The sequence below is a fragment of the Vicugna pacos genome, chromosome 13 (assembly GCF_048564905.1).
Source record: "Vicugna pacos chromosome 13, VicPac4, whole genome shotgun sequence".
In the NCBI taxonomy this organism is placed as follows: domain Eukaryota; kingdom Metazoa; phylum Chordata; class Mammalia; order Artiodactyla; family Camelidae; genus Vicugna; species Vicugna pacos.
The window spans coordinates 39,713,197-39,739,306 of NC_132999.1; the positions used below are offsets into that span (position 1 = coordinate 39,713,197).

The following is a 26,110-nucleotide window of genomic DNA, read 5'->3' on the forward strand; positions in this document are numbered from 1 at the left end:
TTGACAGGCATTACGAGAAACGTTACAGGAAAGAGGTCAGACAAGCTTTGGATGTGCTAAGTGAAGCAAAGTTGAACAGACCTGTCTGTTTGTTGTAGGACTTCTCAGAGCCTCATGACACTGACATGCACTCTGAATCTTCAAGGGAGAGTTATAATATGAAACGTACTCTAGCCTTAATTAACCAAGAAGCCCTTCTTTTGGAGATCATCTAATGAGACTAGAATTTGTGGCATATGCTTGGGACACTGGCCAAAGAGAAGTGACCCATGGGATACAATCTTCCCAAAGCAATACACCCCACGTCAATCTTGTCATTTAGAACCTTCAAAGGTAATTATGTCTGCTTCAAGTACACAGAACAAATTGAAGTTTAAAATTTTACCAAATTGCAAATTAAAGCCAGGTAGAAAAATAAAGTCATAAACCCCTGCAAGAAAATAGGAGACATTACAAATAACCTAGGTGTAAAAGAGGTCTTTCTAGCCAATTCTGGAAATGCAGAAGCTCTAAGGAAAAGAGAGACATATTTTACCATGTAAAAATTAACCTCTTTTATATGCTTAAAAATTGTAAGCAGGTTAATTGATGAGAAATAAGTTAGAAAAATACATATTTTGAGACTTTTGGATACAGAATTAATATTTAAAACATAAAGATCTCACAAATTGACAAGAAAGGAAAAAATAATCCAATTAAAATGGGCAAAAGACATGAAGAAATAATTCACAGAGGTGCAAATTCTAATGACCTACAACCATTTGAAAAGATGTTCAAATTGATGTGTTAGAGAAATGTAAATTAAAGTTCAATGAGGGGAAAGGGTATATAGCTCAGTGGTAGAACTCATGCTTAGCATGCATGAGGTCCTGGGTTTAATCCCCAGTACCTACATTAAAAAAAAATGAATGAATGAATAAATAAACCAAATTACCTCCACCACTATAAATAAATAAATAAATAACCACTACAACATCTCTTTTAAAAAGTTCAGTGAAATACTACTTTATATTCACTGGAGCAGTAAATATAAAAAGATCAATAGCACTTATTACTGGAGGGACTATGGAGAAAAAGGAAGCTTCACATATTGCTGTTGTAGATGTAAATTGTTTCAACTCTTTTTGGATAGCAACTTGGCTGCATCTTCTAAAATTAAAAATATGCAACCAGCAATCCAACTCCTGCAAAATCTATTCTATGTAAACAAAAGCACTCATATATAAAGACAAATGTATAATCACGTGTATTTGTTTGCTGTAACAAAATACCACAGACTGGGTGGCTTAAACAACAGAAATTAACTTTCCCACAGTTCTGGTGGCTGGAAGTTCAAGATCAAGGTGCTGGCAGGTTTGGTTTCTTCTGAGACCTCTCTTCTTTGGCTTGCAGTCAGCCACCTTCTAGCTGTGTCCTCACATGGCCTTTCCCTGCACACTGCACTCCTGCTGTCTCTCCTTATAAGGCCACCAGTCCATTGGATTAGGGTCCCCTCCCAATGACCGCACTTAACCTGAATCACCTCTTTAAAGATGCTTTCTCCAAATACAGTCACATTGGAGTTAGAGCTTCAACATATGCGTTTTTCAGGGGATGCAACTCAGTTTATAACAAAATATTTACAGTGAAATTTTTCATGATGATAAAATACTAAAAGTAAAATGAATATTCATCAAGCATAAGAGATAATACCAACAGTCTCTTTGTAGCTGCTCATGTGCCTTGTCCTCCCATCTCATCTCTTACCTCTTCCACAGAATGGCCTGATTTTTTCACTTTTCCTACTTTTCTTTATAGTTATTTTATGAATAAAAATAAAAATAACTTAAAGCTAAACATATTATATACATTTATCAATCTCTCCTTATATCCCTACACTTATTAGGACACTAAATTTATTAGAATCTAACAAGTTTAAATTATTAGAGCACTAAGCTTAAAAGATCCTAATGAAAAAGCTTTATATATGTGTATCTATGTATGTAAGTGTCTATTTTTCTATTAAGCATACATTTAGAATTGTGATAAATTCTTGGGAAATCAAAGTTCTTTTCAATTACAGCAATCCTCTTTATCTCTGGTAATGATGCTTTGACTTAAATTCTACTTTGTGTCATATTATTATAACTATACAAACTGTTTTTGGTTAGGCCTGATATGTACTTTTTACATGCTTATAAAAAAAAACTTTGTATACCTTAAACTTATGTAATGTTATATATCAATTATATCTTAATAATAAAAACAAAAAACCTTTCCTAGCTTCTTAACTTTGGGATGTGTCTTTTTAAAATAAATTTGTTTCTTTAGCTTTTTTTTTTAACCAGAGAAGTTTATTCTCTTTGCAATGATTATTGATATGTTTGGGTTCATTTCTACCATCTCATTATACATTTTCTATTACCATCTCATTATATATTTTCTATTTGTTTCACTGTTTCCAGGTTTCTTTTTTCCATTCTTCCTTTCCTTTTCTTGCCTTCTTTTGCATTAAATAAGAATTGTTTCCCTCTCATTCAGTGTTTCCCCACTACTATTTTTGAAATCATATGCTGTTTTTGATGAGTTCATGGTAACCCTATCAATTTTAATATGCATATTTAACTAATACTAAATTTAACCAATATCTCTACTATCCTCAAGAATAGCAAAAGAACCTTAAATATTTAAACACCAGTCTTTTTTCCCTCACCTTTATGTAATTTTTCACCTAGCATTTTAATCTTGATTTTTAATGCTGCAGACTTGATGTTATTGTTTTATCCTGACAATATTTAACTTATCCATGTTTACCATTTTATTTGCTCATCATTCCTTCTTGAATTTCAGATGTTCATTCTGAATTAATTTCCTTTATTCTGAAGTACATTCTTTGGAAGTTCCTTTAGTGAGGATCTACTCAGAGTAAATTCTCTACGTTTCTGTCTGCAATGTCTTTATTGCACACTTCCTCTTTATTTATTTATTTTTAGTTTAGGCACTGGGGATTGAACCCAGGACCTTGTGCATGCCAAGCACATGCTCTACCACTGAGCTATACCACCCAGCCCCAATACTTCCTCTTTAAAGGGAATTTCTTAGTATAAAACTCAAAACTAGTTTCTTTCTGCACTTTAAAATCAAAAAATTTTTTTCTTGTTGTTGGGGGAGATAATTAGATTTTTTTTTAAAACACAGGTACTGGGGATTGAACCCAGGATCTTATACATGCTAGCATGAGCTCTACCACTGAGCTACACCTTCCCCCTCTCTTTCTGCACTTTGAAGAAGTCATTGCACTGACTTCTGACTTCTCTTGTTGCTGTTGAGAAGTTGACTGTCTTTCTACTTGTCAATCTTTGTAGATATTCTGTCTTTTCTCTCTGGTTGCTTGTTTTTTTCCTCCATCATTCATAAAACATTTTATCTTTCAGTTCTTTATACAGTTATTGATGTCATACATCCCTGACTAAATTAATTCTGCATGGTTAATGGATGATGTTCCATCTGCTCACTGACCCCTGGGTGAGCCAATCTAATTGAGGACTCCACGGCAGTAGGCTCTATCACTAAGAGTTACAAGACGAGCCTCCTTTGCCTTTAAAAGAATAAATTAAGCATTTCTCATAGAAATGGCTGCAAACACTGGTCTGAGAATAGTCTCTACAGACAAAAGATGTGGCCAATCTGATTTATTAAAGTGAATAGTAGGGGGAAAGTAATTAGCAATGACAGCAAGTCTAGGCAAATAAGGAGAAATCCTAAAAATTCTGGGTATTTTCTTGTGTTTAATTTCATTAGAGAAACTTAGGAACCCCTGAACTGCCAGAAACCTACAGCAAGGTAAATGGGGGGATTAGCATCTGGGGTGCACTGCTTGGCTGAGAGTACATTTTTGAATTTCACCTTGCCACCAGTTACAGAGATGGCTGAAGGTTTTCATTTAGAACTGCTGACTTTTGTAAGTTTCTCAGAACTTTATTTTGTGATAAAACATCCATAACATAAAATTGACCACTTTAACCATCTTTCAGTGTACGCTTCAGTGGACTCTCATTGCTTTTTAAGTCTTCTCTTTGTTTTTGATGTTTTAAAGTTTCACTCTTACAACTTTCTGTTTATTTACTCTGCTTGTATTCATTTGGATTCCTGATTATGAGTTGATATTATTTATCAGTTCTGGAATATTCATACAATGACCTTTTTGAGTAATGTCTCTCCTCCAGTCTCTCTGCTATCTCCTTCTGGAACTCTGATTAGATGTACTTTGGATCTGCTCACTGTCCCTTCTTGGTCTTTAAACCTCTGTTTTATATTTTCCATCCCTTTGTTTCTGTGTTGCATTCTGTGTAACTTCTTCACACACAGCTTCTAATTCACTAAATCTTTCTTTCATTTTTAATCTGTGATTTAACCCATCCAATGGATTTCTAATATCAGTTTTCACATTTTTTCTTTCTGTACATTTTACTGGATTCTTTTCCAAGTCTGCTTGATTAGTTCTGACGATTTTTTTTCCTTGGTTGTACTTTTAATTCCCTCTGTAACTTATTTCAATGTACTAAACATAATAAAATAACATTTTATAGTTATTAGCAGTATCTCTGATCCTTATGATTCTGTAGTTGGTTGCTTCTGCTTGTAGGAGTTTGTTTCTTTCTGTGGTTAGAGACTTTTAAAAAAAAATTGTGAGTCATGTTGAAACTCTGTGGGAAATGTTTGAGGCCTGGGTTGAATATTTTTCAAGAGTGAGTTTAGGTTTGCTTTTCCCAGATGCCTGTAGGTCTTACCAATCCAGAAACACTTTAAATTTTCTTCTTGGAGTGTTCTGGGTCACACAGATTAGATGAGTCTGTCCCTAGGTAAATACATGAGTGGAAGTATGCTTTTTACTTTGATTCAATTTAAGACTGGCTTGCACTCCCACTATCCCCCATTTTTTTGTTTTTTGTTTTTGCTTACCATTGCCCACTGAGGATATTAGTGATGTGGAGACTGGGGAGGCTCAGCCTTGTTCTCTGATTTTACTGTCTGCTCTCCTTAGGCTCAGGCTTCCTCATCTCCATGACCCACGAAAACCAAGATGCTCGGTCACCGGGCATCTGCACATGCCCCCGGGGCAAACGTGCTCTCACAATTGCTTACTCCCATTTTCTCGTAGGGATTCCTCACAAGATTTTCTTTACATTTTATCAAATTTTTTTTTTTAAAGTTCTGCTGTGTTGGGTTTTCTGTGAATGGTTACTATGTCTTTCTTCATAAACAGCATATCTTTTTAAACATTTATATTTCCTTTAGACATATAATGCTAAAACCCATAAGGAAAGTGGATTTATACTTATGTTTGCAGTTCATCTGACACATTTAGGAAAGGACTCAGCATTTGGGAGACATACTCCAGGGACTCTGGAAGAATGCAGTGAGTAACTGGATGCAGCCTAAATACTACTGCTTCCTGTTAGTGACCCGACCCCCTGGGGCCTTAGAGCTGTCCAGGTGGTCACTCTGCACACCTCCAGTGACTCACCTGGAGTTTTACCACCCACTAGGGTTTGGACAAGAAGCTTGGTGGCCAGAAGCCAGAGAGACAGGTCCTGACACCTGCTGGTGGCTGAGGGAGCCTTCACCTGCAGAAAGTGGGAACCTCATTTATGCTCCCCAGTTGAAAAGTTTGACAAACATTTATTGCTCCATACTTTGTGTCAGATTTTGGGTGTAATTGCATGCATGCAAAGATGAAACAGTGAAGGTTACTGCTCTTGAAGAACTCGTAATCTTAGGGCATGCCTGTTTAGCTGGGAAAGATAAAGTTACACACCCAGGTACTTTAAATACATTGTGGGAGATGTTATGACCTGTGTGAGATAACAGGATGTATATATTGGTCTCTGTATCCAGTTCTTGGCACAGAGAGTCTAAAACCCTTGTAATTTCCTAAGTGATAAGAGCAACTTTCATTCTGATGAGGTTACTCTGGGTGGGTTCCTGGATGGGGGCTGGTCACCAGAAAGGCCAAGCTATGATTGGAAGCTTGGAATTTTCAGCCTTGCCTCCCCTCCCCGCCTTCTCTAGTAAAGGTAGAAGGGTTGGAAATGCAGTTAATAATTGACAGTGCCTACATAAGGAAACCTTCATAAAATCCCAATAGCATGAGGTTCTAGAGCTTTCAGGTTGGACCCTCCCAGACCTCGCCCTATATATCTTCACCTGCCTTTTCATCTGTATCCTTTATCATAAACTGGTAAATGTAAGGAAGTGTTTCCCTGAGTTTTGTGAGCCATTCTAGCAAATTAATCAAACCTGAGTAAGGGCATGTGGAAAACTCTGATTTATAACCAAGTTGGTTAGAAGTTGTGGGTAACCTGGGGACCTACTATTTGGGATTGGCATCTGAAATGGGGAGCAGTCTGGTGGGACTGAATCCTTCTATCTGTGCGATCTGACACTCTTCTCAGGTAGATCATGTCAGTACTGAGTTAAATTGCAGGACACCCAGCTGGTGTCACAGAGGATTGCTTGGTGGTCACACATTTGGTGATCAGAAGTGTTCTGTGAGGGTAGGAAAGGAGACATGCTGGAGGGAAAGATTGGATTTTTCTCCATACACTGTTGTAAGCTTGAGGTGGGAAGCCCCATAAAAAGACTGGCAGGACCCCCAGGCAGGGCCACTACTCTCCTCCCAGCACCATCTGGTTCCCTGGCCCAGGGACTCTATCTCACTTTTTGCGTCTGAAACTGTTTACTTTTAGGAAAGTAGAACTTACCCCTAAAATTCTATTGGTTCCTTGAGCTCATGCCTGATTATTTTCTTCACTCCTGATTGGTCCATTTCCCTAACTTCTGATTGGTCCATTTGTAATACTTCATTTTCATGGAGCTCACTCCTGATTGGTTATTTCTTTCACTCCTGATTGGTCCATTTCCCTCACTCCTGATTGGTTATTTCTCTCCCTCCTGATTGGACCATTTCTACAAAGCTTGTTCCTAATTAGTCAACTTTTGTTATACCTTATTTACATATGATGTTACAAAGTGTAAACTGGCAGCCTATAAAAGCCTGTGTAAACCTACAGACGGGGTCTAGAGCTTAGAGTGTTAACTCTTCTGGGCCTGCTGGCATAATAAACTTGAGTTCCCCAACTCTCCAAGTGCTGCTTGGTCTCTTGCCCAGATCTAGGTTGCTTTCACAACTGGGCTGTGACACCGAGCTGTGACACTAAGCTGTAACACGTTTTTCTGCAACATGCTCAGAGTGCCATGGAAAAGACTAGTTCACTCTGCATCTCCACATAAGTGGAACTCCCTGTAACCTCCAGATTTACTTCTTTCAATTACAGCCATAAGCAGAGACGCAGAAGGGTCTTCCTCCCCTAATTGCAAATTTTTAGGAAAGAGAAACTAATTGGCTCAATCTGAGTCAAATGTCCTCCTTCTGTGATCCAATCGCTGAGACCAAAATACATACACGACAGCAAAGTCTTGAGGGATGGGTTGGGGAGGAGCTGGGTGTGGTAAGCCAGAAAGATACTTGACTCTTGTCTTTCTGTAGCACCAAACCTGGAGCAATCCTACCACACTCCTTCTCTGTTCTTTGCTAGAACAGCTAACAGCTGTAGGGGCGATTGTTGTGGGGGTGGGGTGGGGAGGGGAAACACAAACATTACATGCGGACATTTCAAATGGAAAGTCTCAATGGGAAAAGATCCTCCAGGCCTCGATGGTGATTGGGTGAGGAGGGATGGTGCTAGGGGTGGTGGCCTTGCAAAGATGGTGCTGATGGTAGTTTGCTGGCCTGGAAGGTATGTGACCTTGGTGAATTCACCACCATCCAGGATCCGGCTCTGAATTTGCAAGCTAAGAAACATGAGCTTGCCAGTATTTCAGAACTGATGTGATTTGTAGGTACTGATTCACATGAATGAGGTTCATAAGCAACACCCTTCATAAGAATTTATTAATTTACAAAGTCTATTTAAGGCTATATTGGCCCTCTCCAGATCTGCTTTTCAAATACCTCTTTGGACCCCAACTCATGCTCTGTGCTGTGTGCTGGGGACACAGAGATAAATCAGATACAGGCTTTGCTCAAAGAGCTCCCTAATATACGCATGTGTTGGGTGTGGGCAGACACTTTCACCCTCCGAAATCCCGCAGCCTGGAAAGCCAAGTCACAATTAGGAAGCAGCTTGTTGAGGGTGAAGTGGGAACAGGGAGGTTGGTTGGAGGGTAGGATGGCTTAGCGGTACCTCTGACAGCCTGGGTCCCACTTTATTTGGTGGGGGTTGACCTGGGGCAGCCACTCTGCCTGTGCAGTTCTGTGACCCACCATGGCCACTGTTGGCCCCGTATGCTCTTTGCACTTCTGTGGCTGCCCACTGTCCTTTTGAACAGGACCTTCTTTCTGTAGACATTTGTCATCTTATGTGAAAGTTCAGGTCTCCAGTCCTGGGAACTGAAAGGTGTTGGTGGCATTCCCCGTGAGTCTCATCCATGTTGCACAGATCTTACTGTCCTCTCGCTCAGGACTGGACCTACTCTCCCTGGTCTCTCACTTCCTGAGGGCCGCTCACTCTTGCCTCCTTGTTAATCTGCGACATTCTGATTGGGTTCTCAGCACCCGTCTCTGAGCCTCTACATTACTTTGGTCATTTTTTTCTCTCCTCCTGACTGTTTTTCCAAATACCTGACAATTTCCTTCAATTGTCCATCCAACCTCTGTCCCTCTAACTCCTAACAGGTGACCCTGCCACTTACTTTAGTTAGAAAATTGGAGTGGGGCGCAACTCCCTTCTATGTAGGTGTAGGCTCCTATAAAAGGCTCAGCTGCCCATTTCTAGTGCTTCATCCTGGGGCCACCCCTCCCTGCCTTCAGCCTACTTGCTCTGTCCCCTCCGGTCCTCGTCTCCTTTGATGGCCTTCCTGCTTCATCCCTACAAGGGGGAGTATGCCTGGTGCCGTGGACTGAATTGTGTTCCCTCTCCCTACAGTTCACACGGTGAAGCCCTAAGCCCTCATGTGATGGTGTTGGACATGGAGCCTCTGGGGGAAACTAGGTCACGAGGGTGCAGCCCTCACAACGGAAGCAGAGCCCTTCTAAGAAGATATACCAGACAGCTTGCCTCCTTCCCTGCCAGGGCTCTCACCAGACACGGACCTGCCAGCCCCTCGGTCTTGGACTTCCCAGCATCCAGAGCTGTAGAAAACAAACATCCACCCAGCTTATGGTATTTGTATCTCCCTCACTTCTGGCCTTTCCTCTTCCTTTCCCCTGCTCCACGCTCCGCATGTCCCTTGTTGGTATTTCCCGGAGTCCTGTCCCAGATTCCCTTTTCTCCTCTCTCTGGTTTCTCCCCTTGAGTGACCTCATCCACTCCCAAGGCTTCAGTTGCTATTTCTGTGCAGCTCCTATCTTTTTTTCCCAGCTGTTTGCTTCCCTCTGTGAGATAACAGAAAATATATACATTGTTCTCCTGACTCAGAGCTCAAAAAACTCTTGTAATTTCCTAAGTGATAAGAGCACGAGGAGCATCTTTTTGTTCTCATATTTGGTCTTTGACTTTGTCTCTGGCACGGGGCTCTTAAAACCATTGTAAATTCCTAAGTGAAAAGAGCTCAAAGGAGCATCTTATGTTCTAATGAGGCCACTCTGGGCAGGCTCCTGAATGGGAGCTGGTCGCTAGAAAGACCAAGCTTAGAAGACCAAGATTAGAAGCTTGGAATTTTCAGCCCCGCTCCCTCCACTCCTCTAGAAAGGATAGAGGGGCTGGAAACGGAGTTAATCACTGGTCATTGCCTACTTGAGGAAGCCTCCATAACACCCCAATAATAGAGCCTTCGGGGACCTACTAGGTGGGTAAACACATCCACCTAGAGGAAGGGCTGTGCATCCCAGCTCCACAGGGACAAGAAACTCCTGTGCTAGGGACCCTCCCGGACCTCACCGTATATATATCTTCATCTGCCCGCTTATCCGTATCCTTCACCATATTTCTTAATAAGCTGGTAAATGTAAGCACGTGTGCCCCTGAGTTCCATGAGCCACTCCAGCAAATTAAACTTGAGAAAGGGAACGTGGGAACTTACGACTTGTAACTAAGATGGACAGAGGTTGTGTGTAACCTGAGAACCTACTTTTTGCAATTGGCTTCTGAGATGGGGGACAATCTTGGGAGACTGAACCCTTTACCTGTGGGATCTGACACTCTCTTCAGATAGATTGTGTCAGAAATGAGTTAAATTGTAGGACACCCACTGGCTGTTGCAGAATTGCTTGGTGTGGGGGTTTTCCCCACATCTAGTATCAGAAGTGTTGTGTGGTAGTAGTATTTGACTAAAGGAGAAACGCAGGAAGGAAGACTGAGGGGTTTTATGTTTTTTTTTTTTTTTCCCTATACTCCCTCCTGCCAACCATTCTCTTCCCTTCTCTGCCTTGCTTTGGGTCTTGGGGCACTGACCTCTGTGACTGCATCAATGAGCTCTCTTGCCCTCGGACTTCTTGTTGAGTCCAGCCAGTGAGAGGAATCGGAAACTAGGAAGGTGGGAAAGAAAGGAGTCCTCCTACTGAGGTCTTTCCCCAGAGACCTGAGAACAGAGGGCAGGGGACTGGCGGGAGGATTGAAGTTCAGGGCCACTGCCAAGGAGAAAGAGTGAAGAGGCAGTCAAAGGCTCCCTGGCTCAGACCCAGGCAGGCGGATCGGGCGGACTCATTCATCCAGGGCCAGCCCGGGGCCGAGACTGCCGAGCTGGCTGGCCCGGCCCAGGCCCGTCTGGGGGCTGGGAGGGGATTTCTTCAGACTCCCTCCCCCGGGGCTGGGCGAGCAGGAACCTCTGGAGGATTTTAATTTGGGGAGGGACCAAGGAGTGCCTGGCAGGGCGGCAACTTCAGGGCAGCTGAGGCAGCCCGTTGGCCCAGGGCACCTGGAAGCCAGGGAGCAGCCTCTCCTGCCTGGGACGCCCGTCCGCCCCCCGAGGTAAGCTGCAGGGCCCGGGAGCCGGTGGCCCGCGTCCCTCCGTGGGGAGCAGGGGGCGGAGGCCGAAAGCGCAGGGCGCGGGGTGGGGGAGCCGGGGGCCCAAGGCCAACCGTGGGGTGCTCCCTTGGCAACCTCCTTCCGGTGTAGCCTTCAGGAGTGGCTGCTTGGGATCCTGCTACTTTCATTTTAAAAGTTGGCAGCATGTTGGACCAGGAGTTAGGGGGCTTTCTCAGGCTCCCCGCGCCAGCGACGTGATGGGAGGATCAGGTAATGAATGCCATTGTCCTTCCCAGCGGTGGTCAGTCACTGGCCGTCTTTCTCTCCCTTCATCACATTCTCCCCAGTAACCTGCCCCCACTCCCACCCCGCAATTTTTTATCTCCCTCCAAGGAGCCGGATCCTAGCCCTCCTGTGCTGCCCCTGGAGACCACAGCCAGGGGACACAGTCTCTGGTTTGTTCCTGCAAGGCGAGTTTCCAGGGTTATTTGTTTCCTTCTTCCTGGTACCGCTGTCTGAGGGATTCTGTTCATTTCTTCATTTGTTATTCATTTGTTTACGCATCATTGTTTGAGCCTGTGCCTGGATTCTCTGTGGGGGATCAGGCACGGGACACACAATTTCCGCTGGGAATAAGGAAGACGGAAATTTGTTTCACAAGTGTGTGATGATCATTTATAAGCTGGTGGATAGCACAGCAAAGTGGAAACTCATTTTAGGGTCATAGAGACACTGGATTCAGGTCCCACCTCTTCCTGAGTCTCGGTTTGCTCATCTGTAAAATGGTATTGTTATGAAGACGACATGCGACAACACATGTCAAGTACCAAGCCAGGTGCCAGGCACACAGTGGGGCCTCAGCAAACATCTGTGCTCTTCCCTTCTTCTTGGTCCACTTTCTGCCATGCCTCTCCCTAACTGCCACCTTCCAGTGGCTTGTAAAGATACGTCGGACAACACTGGCCTTGAAGGCACTTAGCAGGTCTGTAAACACCGAACTGGGAGGGAAGGGGGAGGTGGTGAAGGGAGGGGTGGGGGTGGGGCTGACTAGGGAAAGCGCCTCCTGCTGGCTGAAGGTAAGAACGCAGACCCGGCCTGGGACCTCTAGTTGGAGGGAGATGGAGGCTGTCTTGCTGTGTTTCTGAATTTGCATATTCCCACCGGCCCTGGGATGGGAACTACCAATTCCTAAAACCAACTCTGCCTGACCTCAGACTATAGGCTTTTAAAAGCATTATCTCATTTAATCATAACCCTTTTACAGTATTATTAGCCCTATTTTACAGATGAAGGAAATGAAGATACAAACAGTAGAAGGGATTTGCCTGAGGTCACATAGCTAATAAGTAATGAACCTAGAATTCAAATCGAGGTCAGACTCTAGACTCCATGCCCTTTGTTCAACTCCTTGTTGTCCTTCAAGTTTCTACGTAGCAGAAAGCACAAAAGGACAGCATCCCTCCCCCAACCTCCTGGACGCTGGCTTCCCACTTCCTGTGCATCTCCTGCTCTGGGCTGCTTCAGCCAAGTGGGAAAGCGCGCACTCCTTCCCTGATTCACTAATTCACTCATTCATACTTCATGCATTCAGTCAAGGGCTCTGTTGGTCCCCAGAGGGCAGGGACCATGTCTGTGTTCACTGTTTACAACCAGTGCTCTGTATATGTCCCTGAGACTGTTCGATAAATCCTTTGTGAGTAAATGATCCAATAAACATTAACTGATGCATTCTATGGGTTCCATAATAGGGATTCAAAGATGAATAAAACAGAAGTTCTAGCTTCAGGGTTTTCACTGCCTTGTGGAGGAGACGGTGATGATATAAAGAAAACAGTGGTACCCTAGGCAGGAGCCGAGGTTGCTGAGGGGACTAAAAAGGGCATTTAATTCTACCATGTCTGCTTTGTTCGCCACTGTATCCCGTGCCTCGCATGATGACAGGCACACTGTAGATGCTCAAAAAGGCTTTGCAGAGGAGGTGTTAGGACAGAATCTTGAAGGGGTTGTTAGGACTTCTCCAGGAGAACCACCTGGGGAGGGAAGATCCTCTGGCAGAGGGAGATGCTTGTGAAAAGCCTAGTGGAGGGCAGGGGTTGGAACTGCTTAGGGGCTGAAACTAGTGGTTATCAGGGGGAAAGGGAAAGGGAGGGGGACAAGATAGGGGCCGGAGATTAAGGGGTACAAAGTACTCTGTATAAAATAAATAAGCCACAAGGATAGATTGTAAAGCACAGAGAATATAGCCAATATTTTATAATAACTATACATGGAGTATGATCTACAAAAATATTGAACCACTGTGTTGTACACCTGAAACTAATATAATATTATAAATCAACTATACTGTAATAAAAATTAATTACTTAATTAAAGACAACAAGGGGTAAAAAATGAAGGTGGACTTTCTTCTGGACAGGAAATTATTCTGGTTTGGTTGATTGGTTTGACAGAGAGGACTAGTTTTGACAATTGGATTATATGGTAGACGTGTTCCATAAACTAAACAAGCTAAATCTGTAGCTCCAAGGTTTGGATGAAAATATATCTAAAGCCTGTTGCTAATGAAAACTATGCCAGGAAATTCTGTCTTGGAATCGATTTTCACTTGTGAAACATAATTTCAGGTATTAACTTAAAAGTGAGAGAGATGTAGCTTTTCCAAAATTCTTATGGGGATCCATGAGCAATAGAGATGCAGACTACAGGTGTATGGTGTACGTAGCATCACTGGCCACATGCAGCATCGTGGGGACGAGCATCCTGACCAGCTTAGGTCAGGTGGCTTGCCCGCAGGTAAGCAGGGGCAGAGTTGGAGCAAGAACCAGGGTCTTCTGAGTGTGGTAATTTCATTGCTCTTTCTATGACTCCAAACTTCCTCCTTCCTTCCTTCTTCTACTCACTTGATGGTTTATTCAGCAAACACTTAGTAAGCACCTTTCGATGGAGTAGAAAAGAAACCTTTCCTACTTTCCTGGAGCTTATATGGTAGTTGAAAGAGACAGACAACAAGTAAACAAATCAGACATTTTTACACAGTGGTAAGTGCTGAAAGTGAGTAAGCAGGGGGCGTGACGGTGTGTGTGGGGTGGGCAGAGAGTGGGCTGAAAGCTTCAGGGAGGCCAGAAAAGGCTTCCTAGGGAGGTGCTGTTATAAGGGAGCTAGCCTTGAGTGCACGTGTTGGGTTTGGGGGGTGGGGCAGAGGAGAAAGCGTTAGGTAGAGGGAGCAGCAGGTGCAAAGACCCCAAGGCCGGAGAGTGCTTGGTGTGTACCTGAGACGGAAAGAAGGCCCCGTCGTTGCAGCAGAGATGTTGGGAGAGAGTGGTAGAATTCTACAAAGAAGGCAGGAGCTAGGTCACACAGGACTTCTCAGCCGTGGCAAGGGTCCTGAGTTGATCTCGAAGGCAACGGGAAGCTGCTGAAGGATCTTGAGCAGAGAGTCGATGTACTCTGATTTATGGCTGTGTTTTGTCTGGCTTTGGAGAGCAGGTAGGAGCGCCAACAGAGATGGAGACTAACTGGGAGGCTACTTCAGGTGAAACATCTGCAGTCGACTCTGCTGAGGGACAGGAAGGTGAACCATGTTACTAGGAAGGCCGAAGGGTCTGGGATGTCATGTTGTCTTCTAGTTCTGATGTGTTAGTAACTATTGCTGTATAACAAATCAGCGTAAAACGTTGTATGTACAACCACCGCCGTATTCACTTGTCATGATTCACTGGGCCTGGAACTTGGGCAGAATTCAGTGGAGCAGTCCTGCTGTGTGTAGTGATGTAGTGTCAGCTGGGATCATTCACTTGGCTGTATTTAGTTCGTGGATGAGCTGGGCTGGAAGGTCCAAGAAGGCATCACTCATAGATCTGCCACCTGGGCCCTCCTCCACATGGCCTCTCTCCATGTGAGTAGCTCGGGCTTCCTCATATCATGGTGGCCTCGGGGTAGGTCCACCTTCTTGTATGGTGTCAGGCTTCAAAGAGGGAGCATTCCAAGAGGAAAAAATGTGGGGCGGCAGCTCCCTGCATGCCTGGCTTTGGGAGGTTTCCAGCACTAATTCTACTGTGTATTATCAATCAAAAGCAGTCACAGGGCTGGCCCAGATTCAAGGAGAGGGGAAATAAACCCACCTTTTAGTGGGGAGAATGGCAAATAATAAACTCAGTCTTAAATCTACTGCACCAGGCCTCTGGGAAGTGAATAACTATAACTTCCCTGATGATGCTGACCCACTTTAAAGTCTAAACCACAGTACTGTAGTCCCCCTTCCTTATCTGTGGCTTTGTTTTCCCCAGTTTCAGTTACCTGAGGTCAACCTTGGCCTGAAAAATATTAAATGGGAAATTCCAGAAATGAACAATTCACAAGTTTTAACTTGTGTGCCGTTCTAAGTAGCGTGATAAAATCTTGAGCTGTCCTGCTGTGTCCCTTCTGAGATGTGACTCATCCCTTTGTCCAGTGTGTCTTGCCCCCTTAGTCACCTAGCAGTCCAGCTATCAGTCGTGGTATCACAGCACTTGTGTTCAAGTCACCCTTATTTTACTTAATAATGATCCCAGAGCACAAGAGGAGTGATGCTGGCCTTTTGGATATGCCAAAGAAAAGCCCTAAGTGCTTCCTTTACGTGAAAAGGTGAAAATCTTGACTTAATAAGGAAAGAAAAAAAAAAATCAAATGCTGAAGTTGCTAAGATCTACAGTAAAAAACAAATTTTTTCTGAAATTGTGGAGGAAAAAGAAATTTGTGCTAGTTTTTCTGTCACACCTCAAGTTGCAAAAGTTATAGCCACAGTGTGTGATACGTGCTTAGTTAAGATGGAAAAGGTATTAAGTTTGTACAGTAAGATATTTGGAGAGAGAGAGAGACCACATTCACATAACTTTTTTTTTACAGTATTGTTATAATTGTTCTGTTTTATTCTATTGTTCTAAATTTGTTCTATTCTAAAATTGTTCTATTTTATTATTAGTTATTGTTGTTAATGTCTTATTGTGTGCCTAATTTACAAACTAAACTTTCATCACAAGTATGTATGTATACGAAAAACATAGTATATACAGGATTTGGTACTATCCACAGTTTCAAGCGTCCTCTGGGGGTCCTGGACCAGATCCCTTGTGGATAAGGGGGGATTACTGTTCACTGTGTTGGAACAATTTATAGATCTTTATTCCCCCTGAATAGGAAGGGCCTGGGGAACAGGAAGTGGTTTTATTTTTGTTTCGTCCTTCATGTTTCCACAGCCTAACATATACAAGGCATTCAGGGAATGCTTGTCCAGTGAATTCACACATCACATAAGAATTCAGTAGTTACCAGACTGCAGTGTACATAAAAATCCCCTGGGGAGCTCTCAAAGAGACATGCAGATTCCTGGGCAAGACCCCAGCCCAGAATCCAAATCTCTAGAGCAAGAGGTTATAGTTTTGGCTGCACATTAAAAAATACCAGTGCCCAGGCCCTAGCTCCAGAGGCTCTAATTCCATTGATGGGGTGAGCTCAAACAACAACACTGCTTTATAATCTCCTCAGACAATCCAGATGTGTAGCCAGGATTAAGAGCCACTGTTTTAGGATTAGAACCAGCCATCTTCACTTGACTTCTCCAGATGATTTTTTTTTTAAATAGGTTTTTCCCTAAGCTAATTAATTAATTAATTAATTTTAAATGGAGGTGCTGGGGACTGAACCCAGGATCTCGTGTATGCTAAGCATGCACTCTACCACGAAACTGTACCACCCCCAACACACCCTGGATGATTCTGACGCAGGTGGTCTATGATAGGGTGACCAACTGTCCTCAGTTTGCTCAGAGCGGCCCTGATTTTAGCACCCTAACTCCCATATCCCAAGAAATCCTAGTCCCATACCAGTCAACACAGTTGGTCATTGACAATGCACCATTGTTTAAGAAACATTATAGATGAGGCAGTGAAAGCCTTTTTGAAAAATACCTACAAATATCTAATGAAAGCAAAGATTCTGCCTTCTTCCTGAAGGAACTGAAAATAGTATCATAATGCTATCACACTGAGCCAACCCCTTGAATTAAGGAGGGCCAGAGTTTTCCTTCAGCCCTGTGCTCTGGTGTGCTAGGTCTGTTAACCTAGTTAAATAGTGTGATGGTCTTTGGGAATTCTCCCAGACTGTTTTCCTTAGTGTACATGAGGCACAATCATCAAGGATGATGTGGTGAGGATAGTAGGAGATACAGGATGAAGTTTTTGTGTCTCTCCACCAGTGTGTATTATTACTTCTACTATTCATATTATAATAGGGTACAAAAATATACGTAATATCTTAAATAGCTCTGTGGGAAGGCAGTATAGTATAGTAGAGTGGCCCAGGATCTAGCCACAGAAGAACGGGATTGTACTAGGTGTGCAGTCACGAGTGCCTCTTTTTGCCTTAGTCGTTCATCTGTAAAATGGGACTAAAAATGGGATCTTCTTCCTAGGGCAACTGGGGAGGACTCATCCAAATCATACAAGTGAAAATGATTCTGTAGACGGGGAAGGGGGCTATCCTGTTTGTCTTCAAATAGGAAAGACACAAAGAAATTATTCTGCTGAGAGGACTTTTACGTGGCCAAGGCCCTGGTCCCCCTGCCCTGCACCACAGCCAGAGCTGGAATCCAAGGAAGAAGCTTTTAACATGCAATGGGCATACAGAGACCTCAGGAAGCAGTGTCCCTACCTTAGCTGCCCTCACAATTGAGTAATTGCTTTGCTTCAGGAGAAAGGAAAACTTTTGGAAAAGGGGGTTTGTGAAGGAATTTTTTTTGTTTTTTTGTTTTAAAATCTTTTGCTTGTTGATTTCAAGTGTATCCCCAGAGATGGAGCAAAACGAAAACAACCCCAGCCACAAGCCCATAATATTGAAAAGTTGGTTCTTAATTTCTGTAGCTAAAAAAGCACGCTTTCAGGCTAAAACCACAGAGAGATTGCTGCAAACCTCTGGAATGGGGCATAATGATGGTTTGCAGTGTGATGAAGGAGGCTATTAGTCTCTGTGGCCCAGAAGCCCAATCCACGGCCTCTCCAATTACCCAGGTTGCCTAGCAACACCACCAAAAGCCTCCCCACCAGGCCCAGCTGGGTTGCAGTAGGGTACACCCCACACAGCCTGCCGCCCAGGCTGCTGGGCAGCCCGGCCACATCAAGGCTGGACTCGGCCTCTGCAAGGGCCTGCCTGGTACCAACGAATGGGTGGGGCCAGCTGTTTAAAAAAAACAATTCAGATATTTGAAGCCTACTTGTTTGCATGCAGCTAGGAAAGCAGCACAAGCTAATGATCCAAAGCCTCTTCTGCCAAAGAGGAGTTGCCCTAACCTTGGTGGCCTTGGCAGTGCTCTCCTGGGTGAGGTGACGAAGGGAAGGTGAGCCTGACTTCGTCCTCGGGTTCTCAGAGAAGCAAATTCTTTTCCTTTCCTGAATGTCTGTTTCCATCTTGACTCCCTGTGGCAGTAACGGGACTGGTGGGGATTCCCAGCCCCATCCTCAGGGCTGGTGACCTGCTGATTCTTCGATAGCCCCCACCTGGGAACTCCCAGGGTCTAGTCTGGGTATGTTTGGGGAGCTGCAGGAAGAAGAGGAGGTTAGGGTATAGGGAAGGACGGGATGAAAATAATCAAAATAAATACATCCACTTCTTCAACACTTGGTCTGTAGAAATCACAGGGCAGAAGTACACACGGGGTCTTTGGAGTCAGATGCCTCCCAAGGCTCCTGTCCCAGCCCTCCCCTCACCAGCTGTATGACCTTGAGCAAGTTACTCTGGAAGTCTGAGTTTCCATATCCATAAAACGGGAACGTTATTATCCCACCTTACACGGTTATAAGAAATAATGAAGAGAATGCTCATGAAGTGTTTAGCATAGAACCTGGCACACGGTAACTGCTCTCTTTTATGGCAAGTCTTACTTTCATTTGATTTGTACAATAATTCTGTAAGATATTGAGGTGGGTAGAACTTGGGTCTTCACATGGCCAAGCATGAGGAATGGTGCTCCTCAAAGAAGGTGGCAGGCCCTTTTGTAAGCATTATGGCATCATGGCTCCACAGGTCTTCTCTGACAGCTCAGTGATGGCACAATGACAGTGGAGGGGGTGAATGTGCAGAGGAAAAGGGTGGGAGGTGCTTTTCAACATAAAGTGATATTAAATTCTTAGTTATATGATGTACCTGGAATCCCTTTCTCCTTCCTCCCTTCCTTCCAGTATTCTTTTAAGTAAATTTCTTATTTTGGAATAATTTTAGATTTATGGAAGAGTGGCAGAGGGTTTTTTACCTTTTACTCAGATACAAGTATTTTCTGAGCACCAGGAACTTTCTGGGCACTTGGAATACAGCAATGAAACAGGGTCTGCCTTGCAATGGAAGATCACAGAGACTGAAGGGGACACTGGAGAGCCTTAGTTTATGGTTCTCAAAGGTGCTGCTGCCTCCACTTTACTGGTACAATTGGCAGAAATGTACTAAGTCTATTAAATTCGTTTCTTTAGGAGTAGGGCCCAGGAATCTGTTTGAAACAAATGTTGAGAAACAAATGACTGAGGGAATTCTAAGGCATAACCAGTTTGGGGAACCACTGGTCAAAGGCAGAGTGTCCACTGTGCAGATGAAAGAACTGTGGCTCAGAGCTGGGAGGGGACTCACTCCAGCTCACACAGCCAGGAAGTGGCAGAGCCAAGACCAAAAAAGGATATCCTAGCTCTATGCTCTCCTTACACTAGGTCTCCCAAACACAGAACAAGAAATGTGTTTAACTTGCCACAGGAAGAACCCTGATAGAATTAAAAAGAATTTCTGGTTATTCAGGTGTATTAGTTAGGTTCTTGGTTGCAAAGGACAGAAATGGATTCTAGCTGATTACACCAGTAAGTTGATGTTGTTGAAAGCGCACTGAGTCATAAGATTAAAAAAAACAAACAAGTATTTCTCTAATCCTACTCACACTTCTGACACCAAATTGTGGGTTTTCCACACAGCAATTCTGACATTAGCTACCCTACAACTTAAGGGCTCAGTCGCACAAGACTGCTCCCTACTTCGGATGCCAATTGCAGGCCTGGGCTTCCAGTGCTTCTGACCGATGGGTGATAATTTGGAGGTTTCCATGACCCACCCCCTTCCTCAGCTTCCATAATTTGCCAGAACAGGTGGCAGAACTCAGGGGAGGGCTTTACCTACTATTACCAGTTTATTATAAAGGTTATAACTCGGGAACTGCCACATGGAGGAGATGCATGGGGCCAGCTGGGTGCATGACCCTCCCAGCTCCTTGATCTGTTCACCAACCTGGAAACTCTCCAAAGTCATCTATTTAGGGTTTTTATGGAAGTTCCATTACATAGGCATGATTGATTAAATTACTGACCTCTGGTCAACCTCTAGCTCTTCTCCCCTTCTTAGAGGTGGGGGCCGAAAGTTCTATGGTTTTTTCTCTGGCAATCCCTCTCTATCCTCCAAGAGTCATTTCATTAGCATAAACTCAGGTGTGGTTGAAAGAGGCTTATTATGAATAACAAAAGATACTCAGCTCACTCCTATCACTCAGGAAATTCCAAAGGTTTAGGAGCTCTGTGCCAGGAACTGGGTAGGAAGACCAAATACATATTTCCTAGTATATCGCTAGATCATAGTAGATTACACAATCACTGGAAGGCTGCAGAAACAAAGTCGGGAAATAAGCAGAAACAAAGGGAGACCAGGCACCTAGAACCATACCAAAATCACATCACAGAGCCAGGTGGGTGACCACAGACCCATTGCACTGCTCTATGCTCATTGCTACAACCTGCATCAGAGACACAGCTGGCATTGGAGGCTGGGGGCCACTCTGACTCCAGGGGCAAGGCTGGACACCGGATACTGCTGCTACCACTTTAAGGTGTACCACCTTAAAGAATCTTCCCCACCCCTAGCTCTAGTCTCAAAAATTGTAAGCAAATGCAGCTGACTGTTCAAGCCTGGGTAGGTGAGCCCTAGCTGCCTAGAGACCTGGAAAGGTGCGCATTGGGCATTTTTAGCTTTTATACTGGGAAGTGGTCCCTGCTCCCCACTCATTCATGAGATGGGGGACTTGCTGAGAAATGGACAGATGACCGTTACATAAGTATTCTCAAAATAATACTCTGGAAGTCCTTGACATTTGCAGATTCAACACTTACAGTTTTTGTAGCATTAGCTACCCTCAAAGGCCTGCTGGAAATGAATGTAAATCGAATGACTGGCCTTGCTTACCCGTCATTTACTTGTGAGTGAGCAGGCCTCCCTTCCACTTTGGCATCTCATGTGACTTCACTATTCTCACTAGTTATTGCCTTTGTGTAACGTGCATGCAGTGACTGAAATCCTTGTTTCTTGTTGGAGGAGTAGAAAACTCATTAAAAAAAAAATCACTTGATAGCGCCAGCGTTGGAAATGAAAAGAAAGTGAAGAGGCCTGCGAAAGTGACTTTTTTTTTTTGGTTGCCACAAATAGAAGTTTTTGATAAACTGTCATGGAATGTCAAGTTCAGTGGTGTTTAGGCTCTGTGATCTCAAGAGATCTTCCATAGGAAAAGTGCTTTGGCAAGTGGTTTTACTGTGTTCTTTAGCCAGTTCAGACATGGCTCTTCGAGAGACATGAAACTTTACTGAAAGATGAAAAGAGGCCCAGCTAACTAACCAAATTTTCTTTTTCTTCTCTTCTTTGGGACCTCGGGTGCAAAGTGTTAAGCGTAGTTAATACTCCTCAGACAACAAACTTTATAAAGAACTTTACTGCTGCATTTATAGAATCCTTTAGGGTCTGAGATGGAATCACTTAACATTTTCTGGCTATAATTTATAACATAACTTGGGGAGACACTTTGTGATATACAGTGAAGGAGATCTTCGGAAAAAAATCCTTTGCCAGTCAGTGTCAAAGGTCTCCTGTGTAAATCTCCTTATGGAAATCTTTCTACAGATTTCTTTTTAAAAGACAGATGACTGCTCTGGGTAAATGAGTACAGCCCTGCCCTTTCCAATCCTTGGCCAGCATACTGGCTCCATGATTCATAACATAAGCAATGCTTATACCAGGTCAGGTCAGGAAATAGGAAAGTTCTTTCCACGTTTCCTCTTCTTAAGAATAATTGTTCACTGTGGAGGGAAGGTCTTTGATTCTTGGTGTGCAGTCGGAACATCTCCACGAGAGTCTTTCCATTCTTCTATTCTTTTTAACAATCTCCCCGACTTGTTCCCTGAGGGTAGGATGGGAACACGTCACAGCAGTGCCACCCAGTTTTGATCTGAGTGTGTGTATGTGTGTGTGATTTCGACACAGAGTTGGCAGTCACTTGCTGCAGATAAGAGGTAGGAGGTGAGGCATAGCATCAAGACAACATTAAGGAAATCTCAAGAAACCTGCATGATCTTTGCTTAACGAGTAAGAAAGCGTAGTCAGTGTGGTAAACAATGCACTCAGTGAGTAACACTGGGATGCGAGTGACCCAGTAAATCATTTGATAACTGGATGCTTTCGTGTCTCTGCATGACTGTAATGTGTTACAATCATTGCTGATTAGTTTTGAGACTCTCGCTCTATTCAGCTGGGCCTCCCAAAATTCTGGTCATCTAAAGTGTGCTTTCGGATACCCTGTCCCAGTTTTGACTTATAGAGCCCAGGGAGTGTACAGGCCACACTCACACAATTAGTGAATGACCTTAGGTTAGACTTGTCTTGCAAGGCCCTAGGGAGGGACACCTTGAACCCAGGAGCAGAAGTGCTGGTGAGCAGATCTGAGTACTGAGGAAGGAAGAACCACCCAGGAGGCAGAACTATTCAGAAAATCCAACAACCTGATTCAAATACTCTCAGTTTCTTTGTAATTTTGCACTACTGTAAGTAGTTCTGCACAGAACGTCTTTGAAATATAGCCTTGTGTGCTTGCTCAAATACGTATGTAGGATAGATTTCTAGAAGTAGGATGGTTCTGTTGAAAGACATATGTGTTTCATGTTTTATAGATACTGCCCAAATGCCTTCCAAAAAGGCTGCATCAATTTACACCTTGTAAGCTGCACGCATTTCCACACAGACTTGTAAGTATAGAACAGTCTTTTTCATTGTTGCCAGTCTGGTCAGTAGTGTTTTCAAGGTGGTGCACTGTGCTCAGACATCCAGGTGTGGGAGCAGAGGATAAACAGGAGTGGGAGGAATGGGGAATGTCAGTGTGGAAGCAGCACCTGTGAGCATCAAGCACTAGGTGTTGAAGATGAGATGAATCAGAGAGGCCTCTGTTCTCAAGGACCAGGGCACACAGACAGGTCCGGACATCAGAGTGTTGAGAGTGACTGAGGAGAGGGGTAAAAAACAAAACTGTGCACTCACTACCGACATGGTCATCAGTTTCTAGAATCTACAGTAGGTAGAACTACATGTCACATTCCTTTACTGTATGTGCCGAGGAAGCACACAGACAAAGTGAGTCTTGGCTAAAGTGAATGGGTCAGATATCTGCAGCACAGGAAATATATTTCACCAAAGTATCAAAAATGATGAACTTGAAGCTGGAAAATTTCTTGAAGTTTTTAAATCTGGAAAAAAAGAAAAATTGGGGAGAAGTGTAATCTTTTTTTCTAGCTCCTTTTATGGATAGAAAGTTGTATTATTAACAATGCAGAATTTCGTTTTCTCATAAAATGACCATGTGTGATATTTAAATTTACAATAGGGCTTATTAACACAATGTTAATCACTCCTAATTGAACATATTTTTAAAATAATTTAATATTTGTGTTTAAGAGCTGCTGATCTTAAATCCACACTCTGTTTTGCCATTCATGAGACATGACAAAAACTAGAAATAGTCATCAATTTTCAAGGAAGATTAATAAAATGGTTATGTCTAAAGACTTAATGTCTGACTCTGGGAGGTGGAAGATTTAGGGGACAGGGAAGAAGGCTTTATTTTCAGAAAAGTTACTGGGGAAGCAATGAAAGGAGAATTCTCTTCTTCCCTAAATTTATTGAATAAGACCTCTTGTAATGTGGAACCTTGCCTAATGAAATACATTTGAAAATAAATTGAATTTGACATGATTCCTAGTAACTTGCAGTGTGAAAACAGACCCCAGACTCAGCCCCATCCCTTCCATCTATCCATCCATCCTCACACCAACTCATCCATCCATAGCCAATAATACCTAATAGTTGTGGAGTGTTTACTATGTGCCAGATACTGTTCTAAGTGCTTTACATCCATTATTGCAAATAATCTTCCCACCAATGCTATGAGGTCAGTGCTCTCATTATCCCCATAGACCCAGATGCCTGGGATTAAACACAGCTCTACAACACATCAGCTGTAAAGTAACCTTAAGTAAACTCATGCCTTAAAAAAAAAATCCAGATTTTAAAATGGAATCTGAAGGTTTTCCAATAAGTTAAACATAGAATTACCATGTGAACCAGCAATTCCACTCTTAAGTATATACCCAAAAGCACTGAAAACAGGTTTTCAAATAAAAAGTTGTATGGGGATGTTTATAGCAGCTTTATTCACAGTAACCAAAAGGTGTCCTTCTACAGATGAATAAATAATGTGGTTTTGTTTATATACCTATCTATACAATGCAATATTATTCAGCCATTAAAAGGGATGATATACTGACACCTGCTACAACATGGATGAACTTTGAAGACGTTTGCTAAGTGAAAGAAGCCAGACTCAAAAGGTCACAAGTTTTATGATTCCATTTATAGTAGGTGTTCAACAGATATTTGTTGAATAAATGCTTGAATGATTGGATGTTGAGGATTGAGTTCAAGGGAATACAGGATCTGGAAGTTAGTAGGAACTCAGGCAAGAGTTCCAGATGTCAGGGAGTTGTTGGGAAGATGTGTTTCAGCAAGTGTGCTGATGTTGTACCTGGAGAACCAGTAGGAATGGCTTTTTTTTTTTTTTCAATTGAACTATAGTCAGTTTACAGTGTTGTGTCAATTTCTGGTGTACAGCATAATGTTTCAGTCATACATATACATATATATTCCTTTTCATATTCTTTTTCATTATAGGTTGCCACAACATATTGAATATAGTTCCCTGTGCTATATGGAAGAAACTTGTTTATCTTTTATATATAGTAGTTAGTATCTGCAAATGTTGAACTCACACTTTATCTCTTCCCACCTCCTTCCCTCCTGGTAACTATGAGGTTTTTTTCTATGTCTGTGAGTCTGTTTCTGTTTTGTAAATAAGTTCATTTGTGCCTTTTTTTTTTGATTCCACATATAAGTGATATCATATGGTATTTTTCTTTCTCTTTCTGGCTTACTTCACTTAGAATGACAAACTCCAGCTCCATCCATGTTGCTGCAAATGGCATTATTTTATTCTTTTTTATGGCTGAATAGTATTCCATTGTATAAATATACCACAACTTCTTTATCCAGTCATCTGTTGATGGACATTTAGGTTGGGGAATGGCCTTCTTAACTCAAATGTGCTACAGAATGAGTAGTTGTGGCATTTTAAATAGAACACTGATAATTTAGGAAGTAAAGATGTGGATTTAAATTTTTTTTGCAGGGGGGAATGGGAAGTAAATTTTTTCTTTTTTTAACCATTAAAAAAATATAGTATAGTTAATTTAAAATGTTGTGTTAGTTTCAGGTGTACAGCAAAGTGATTCAGTTATATACATTCATATATATTTTTCAGATGGGAAGTGAATTTTTTAATGGGGCTCCTAGCATAGTACCTGATACACAGTAGATGCCCAGTAAATAATTTTTGATTCTGAATCAGAAGCCAGAGATGTGTTTGGCCTGGGAGTAAAAGCAAGATGAAACTAAGAAGGGAAAGGAGACTGTTAACGTTAGACAAAACTGAGTTCAGTAATGCAGTGCACATGGCTTGGGCTCTGAAATGCATCACTTCATGGCAAAACTATCTCTTACACTAATGGTTGACTTGCAAGTGCATGTCAGAAAGGAAGGAAGGGGCGTGCCAGCTAGACCTGCCATTCCAAAGCTCCAGTCCATCCCTTGGGTGGTGACAGGAGATAAATCTGGCAATGACTCCTGGAGGGACCTCTCCCTCATTCAGGGGAGACCCTAGCACCTTTTCACAACTACACACTGGTGATGAGGGTATGGATATTACATGTCTTTGGGCACCAGATCTTCAGCTGCCATCTGCT

The 26,110-nt window shown here is 42.8% G+C and overlaps 2 protein-coding genes across 6 annotated transcripts in view; one reads left to right on the top strand and one right to left on the bottom strand.

The window, feature by feature from the left end:
• Nucleotides 1-26,110, bottom strand: part of AKIRIN1 (akirin 1) — a 90,660-nt gene that overhangs the window by 30,510 nt on the left and 34,040 nt on the right. The gene's annotated exons all lie outside the window — the stretch shown is intronic.
• The window catches only part of RHBDL2 (rhomboid like 2), a 72,440-nt gene that overhangs the window by 19,802 nt on the left and 26,528 nt on the right, over nucleotides 1-26,110 (top strand). Inside the window, exons 1-2 of one of the 5 annotated variants that reach the window (XM_031684071.2) lie at nucleotides 10,730-10,949; nucleotides 22,934-23,008. The exons of 1 other annotated variant lie outside the window; for it this stretch is intronic. The gene's annotated coding sequence lies outside the window, so the exon portion shown is untranslated. Of the gene's footprint in view, nucleotides 1-10,718; nucleotides 10,950-11,086; nucleotides 11,217-18,294; nucleotides 18,316-22,933; nucleotides 23,009-26,110 lie in introns of those variants that run through there. 3 more of the 5 variants (XM_015246513.3, XM_072974721.1, XM_072974722.1) reach the window with 3 other exon arrangements.